This window comes from Drosophila elegans, unplaced genomic scaffold (assembly GCF_018152505.1).
Source record: "Drosophila elegans isolate 14027-0461.03 unplaced genomic scaffold, ASM1815250v1 contig_753, whole genome shotgun sequence".
Taxonomy (NCBI): Eukaryota; Metazoa; Arthropoda; class Insecta; order Diptera; family Drosophilidae; genus Drosophila; species Drosophila elegans.
In genome coordinates this window covers 304,695-310,884 of record NW_024546108.1, presented here as the reverse complement: position 1 = coordinate 310,884, position 6,190 = coordinate 304,695, and positions in this window count along the sequence as shown.

Here is a 6,190-nt window from a genome sequence, read left to right as displayed (position 1 = left end):
GAGATCGAATTTGAAAATCGGGTTCTATTGGGAGTTGAATGTTTGGGTGCGCTCTCCAGAGTGGAAATTTGTTGCTGGTTGGCGAAAGTTGCGCTATATAGGCACGTTGAGTCTGATTCTTTTCAGTTAGTAAAGCTTTAGACAACTTCCGACAAGCTTCTTTAAACCTTTGTTCAGTGGCTGAGGAGCGGTGTGCCTGCCAGTCTCGGCGAAGTCGCTTGTCGTTTCTTGAAGGAATGACTAGATATGTGTAGTTGTAGGTGCAGTTTTTGGGGGGATGAGGCTGAAAATTCGGGTGTAGAGTGTTTGGCAGCAAAGGACATTACATCCGTTATATGTTTAAGTGAGTCTTCAATATCAGCTTCACAGGAGATTTTAGGTTCGATTTCAAAGTGTGAGCTTATATATTTTTTATACTTTAGCCAGTTTGTTGTATTGGATGTCAGAAATTGTGGTCGTTCTAGAAACTGTGGATGTTAAGATATACAGAGTAAAACAGGCGAGTGGTGAGATGACAGTTCCGCCAGGGTTTCAACATGTATCAGACTGGACGGCACTCTCCTAGTTACAGCAAAATCGATGTCTGTTTTTTGTTCGGATCTGCCGGCCAGTATGTGGGAGTACCTGGTGAAACAAAATCTAGATTATTACCGGGTTTGATAATAGCGTTGAATAATTGGCGTCCTTTGGGGTTAATAAGACGAGAGCCCCAGTAGTGGTGTTTCGGATTATAGTCACCGGCAGCTATAAAACAGTTACCCAATGAGTTGTAGAAGCCTAAAAATTCACTCTCTGAAATATTATATCTTGGGGGACAATACACAGCCGATAGGGTGATTGGACCGCTGGTTATGTTGATTCGTAGGGATGTGGCCTGTATGTGGTTGTAAGCAAACGCCTCTAGAGGGTGATGCCCAATGCGCTGTTTGATAAGTATTCCGGTGCCTCCGTGAGCTTTGGCCTTCTGGGTGGTTGCTCGCATAGAAAATGTAGCCAGTGAGATAGAAATGGTTTTTATTGGTTAGGTGCGTCTCTAAGAGGAGCATAATATCGATGTCCTGGGTGTTTAAGAACTGTAGAAGTTCAAGGGTGTGCTGCGAAGCACCGTTAGCGTTCCAAAGGATATTCTAAAGGAATCCATTTAAGTTGACTTTTGTTTTATTAGAAGTTCTATAAGGTTGCTCTGGTTTCGCACTAGTTTCTGAAAGCAGGATGTTCGTGAGTGTAGCTAAAGTAGCTTCGATGCTGTTTTGTATTTGTGTTAGTCTGGTTTTGTTGGTTATAAGGATGAGTTGGTCTTTGAGCGTTTTGCTCTGGAAGCGAGGTATATTTCGGTTTTGGTATAGGCGGGTGGGACTGTAATGATTCGGGTTGAGCGGTTCTTGTAGGCGACAATCCAGGGTATCGAAGTGCAGCTGCAAAAGTAACTCCAGGTTTGCGAAGGAATGTAAAGATTTGGCTGAGCAACCTGTTGGGCGGAGGTTGGTTGTTGGCGCCTCTGGTTGAGCCGACTCTTGATCTCTTTATAGACGGGGCATCCCCTGTGATTAGCAGTGTGGTTTCCACCACAGTTGCTACGTTTTCTCAGTGCTGGGTCTTCTTTGTTACCCATGCAAGCTTCCATACAGTGCTGGTCGCAAAGTCGATAACTTTTGTGTTTCCAAACTCCTGGCAATTTGTACACTGTACCGGGCCGTTTCGTTTATGCGGCTCCTCTACGGTTATTCTTCGATGAAGTAGGTATTGCAGTTTGTATTTGGGGTGCACTGCGTTTTTTTCAGGGTAGTCGCGTCTGGTTTGAGTTCAATCTTGAAGAGTGGCTGAGCAATTTTTGCCCTGTTGGTTCTATTCTCGTAAAAGTTCGTAAGTTCACAATTTTAGCTATTTTTCCGATTCTACCAACAGAGCTTGGGCAGAAGTTCGGGGAAAGCAAATTGTGCCTAGTTCATACTCTATGCCTGTTCTCAGCTCTGCTGAGATCCATGTTCGAAGTTAAATTTGATTTCCCACTCCACTTTTAAGTTTTTGGTTCGAACTTGCAATTCGGTCCCGCGGTGAATTTGCAACTGCACTGCACCAGACCTTAACAATGAGAGCGAGCAGTTCAGATGCAGGAGTTGACCGCGGGGCCAACATTTTTTGTATGGTACCATTATTTTTTTTTTTTTTAAATAACGTTTTCTCCTGATTTTTGTCATCGATACCTTATATTACTAGAAAAAGATCATTCTTCAACTTTTCTACAAATGTTAAAAGGTAAGGTTTCCTAATATAGATGCTAGAGCTCGGCAAAGTTCGAACAAGTACTAAAACTGAAGTTCCGACAACATAAATTAATTCTTCAAAAATACACGTCTGAAAACCGAATATAATCACCACGTCGGGAAAGAAGTTTTTCGGCGGACCTATCCAAATAGACTTCTGTTGCATTGCTCTTGTAAACCATATAATTGTCTTAAAAAATAATAAAGCTGGTTAAGAGTTATAAGGATGTTATAAAAGTTGGCCCACTAGCAAAATTGCGGTTTATTTTTGCTGATGTCCACTTCATTTTTAGGTCCGTCCCGGGAGGCCCTACAGTAGGTACTCCGATCTACTCAATTTTTGAGCTCATTTTCAATAGTATGGTCCTTAATGGCCTGAATGGCAACTTCCCGGGATGGTTGGCGCAGCACTAAAAATTGACGGCACCCCACAGAAAAAAGTTCACAGGGTCAACGGCCTTTCGGCTGATTCTTCGATTTTTGAAAGTACGACGCTGAATTTCGACTGCAAAGTAGACTGTGTGGCACGAAGCGCCTTTCTGCTGGAACCATATGTCGTCGATGTCTCTATTCCTTTTGAGGCTAGAAAAAATCTTCCAACCTTTCGCGATTGCGGTCTTAATTGACGGTTACGGCGACTCCTGATTTGTTTTTGAAGAACAACGGGCCAATGATACCGCTTGACCATATACTGCATCAAACAGTCAATCTTGTGAATGCATTGTCTTGACGACATGCGGGGCTTCGGAGCCCCAAATGCGGCAAATCTGTTTATTGACATGAGCTTTAATTGAGAACATGATTTGTTGGGGCTATGTAAAAAAAAAAAACATTTGAAAAACACACAATCTTAAAACAAATTTTTTTGGGTTTTTGTTTAGACTGAACAGATTTGTTTCTTTTGTGATGGTCCCCCTGCATGAAGAAGATACTGAAGTTTGTTTATTGGGTGAACAAAACATTTCTCAGAATGTGTGGTCTCAGGCCGTAGTTCAATTTTAAATAAAGGCAGTGCGATTTTAGCCCTGTTGACTACATTGATGAGAAACTTAACGTCGAAACCTTGTTCTTTAGGTCCTCCAGTGATTTCAGCTTCTGGAACTGTTGCCCCAATTCGTTTTATTACTACTAGTAGGACCTTGCTGTTTTTAAGCTGCTAGGTGTAGTAAATTAATAATTAAAATTCGCAACACTGCGGTAGTTTTCTTCAGCTTGTGTTACGTCGGTGTATTAGTGCCCAGTCCACAGGACTTGGGCCGAGGCAGTTGCGTTCTGAGTAGGCACGCTGGGTGCCGGCTAAGCTCGCCAGATGGGGTGGGTTCTTTGGAAACCATTCCCTTCCCTACATAACGAGAATAAATTTATCGTGCCTTAGGAAAAATATAGAGATCGTTCAGTTCGTTTTGTCATTTGTCGTCGCTGCCCACAAGCTTCTCAAGTAGCTAGTTCGAGCGCTTGACCGAATTTCGATCGGCAGCGTGTGGCTGTTTTACCCTGCCCCTTCATACGTCCCGTATGCCGATGGATCGCCGCCGGCCACTGCAATGCGATCCCCTAGTGTCAATGTTGTCAGTCGAAAGTTATGTCATTGTTCTTAACCCGAGTTTTTCCATTTGCGTCAGCTCCCCCTTTTATAAACGTTTACCAAGACATTATTGAGTTCTGCTTCATATTACAATTTATTAAAAAGATTTTTATTTAAAAAGGTGCACATTTAATTGACAAATATAAGAGTAAATTGGGGTGCCAAATTAATTAAATTGAGAAATATTCTGTATATAGTGTATGTAATATTTGTATTAACGTATAAAAAGAAACATTAAGAATGAATATATATATTTAAGAATAATATTTTGGGCTAATTTATAAAAATAATAATATGAATCTTACAGGACGTTAAATCTAATGTATGAAGACTATATATATATATCTAAATGTTTAAATTGCACAAAGATCTAGATATATACGCATATGTGTAAATATATATATAAAAAAAGTTTGCTTGTCAGTAAGTCGAACACAACTCACTTACCCCTTTTTATTTCCATAGACGAGAGCTCTCATTGTGGTAATCTGGGTTTGGAAAATTAATTATACACATATGCATAAATATATTTATATTAGTGCAAATTGTCTTAGCATTGTTAATAAGGTGTTGGATTAATTTATATAAAAAAAATTATGTTAATTGTCATTTCTTGGGCAATTGCGCGATGTTGGTCTTATTTCACGAACAGAAAAAAAAAGTTATTCGCTTTACGGCGCTACGAATTGCGAGTAAGAGAAGAGTGAAAACGGCACTCGCGACGGTTGACGGTAGCACTTCTAGCTGAGGTTTCTTCTGGTGGTTCCAATTACAAATCAAAACTTTGGTCTTTTGCTTGTATTTAATTGCTGGTTTATTATGAATGGGTATTGTTTGTTGTTTTGTCGAAAATTGAAATAATAATAATAATGATGTAGTTTTTATCTTTGCACGGGCTGATATATTAGTGCTGGCTCCTTTCTGGCCAATTGGCGGCGACAGCCATGATATTCTCCAGCTCGTGTCCGTGGTCCCGACGTCTCTGTACAGATCGCTTGTATATCCGGAGGAAGCTCAGAATCAACATAAAGATCAAGAGTCCAGTAATGAGGCACAAAACATTGTAAACTTTGGTTATGTCCTCCTTGTGGTCTACAATTTCACCGTTGTTCACCACGTTTGCCGTGTTGTCGGATGCTTTCGAGGTTGTAGATCCCATGATATATAAGTTATATTTCTATCGGGTTCTAAATTCGATCACTCGGATAGGTCCTCCGCGATTACTGTTTTTGCCAGTAGTGAACCTAACGCGGTTCCGCGGTCGTTTCTTGTTTGATTCGCACTTATCTTGGACTCCGACTGCCCGATTCGCAATGATCTTTTTTACTCTCCTTTTGAACCTGAGGTGGGGCTCTTTTATACCGGTGGTTTTGCTTCCGGGTCATCTAAGTGTTCCCACTTAGGTACAGAATTTCCCCTTTTTCTGGCGTACTGTCCCACTTCTGGGTTCTGCTAGGTTTCATATTAATTGCTGCATACACCTATTGTCGGTTGTATGTTCGTATGAATTGCTTACTCTGACCAATTCGTTGCTGGTTACTGTATTGACCAACTTCGGTGTTTCGCCACCTGCAGTTCACAGTGTCTTCTGTCTCTGGTTACGGTATCTATTTCTTTCTGGTTTTATTTCTTACCCCGCTCCCGTAACACTTGGTCTCTGTAACGTTTGAAGCTAGTGGCTGCAGGGGGTTGGTTTACATAGAAGTCGGGGTGACAGAGAGCTTTTTGTCCGGTGATACGAAGGAAAAATAAACGTTTTTTCCAGCAACGTAGAGTCGTTCCTCGCCTTGATGCTTTTCTGGTTTTTCGCGACATTGGCTCATAAGTTTACCGATTATACTTTTTGTTGGTTTTATTGCCGGCGTTAGGTTTTAATAGGTGAAAAATATTGGTGATATTGGTGAAAAAAAACTAGTCTCAAAGTTTTAAAGCTAGCTGTATTAAACTTTTCAAAAGTTATTTTTCTATTGCAAGTCGTATATAAGTAGGATTATGCGACTATATCAAATAGCTCCCATAGCAAAAATCAAAAATAAAAGTAAGATTATGCTGTTTTTTAATATTTTATTTGGTTCCTCCGTATAAATTATAATTAAGCTTACTTTATTGGGTTTAGGTTTCTATGGGAGCTATATGCTATAGTCGTCCGATTTTGATGAAATTTAAAACGAAGTTCTGAAATATTTAATCTTTACTATATGTCAGAGAACTAAAAAGTAAGTAGTAATGGTTAAATATTTCAGAATTACGGTTTTAATTTCATTAAAATCGGACGACTATATCAGATAGCTTCCAAAGGAACAATCGGAAAAAATACAAAAAAAATTATACCTTTAATGTT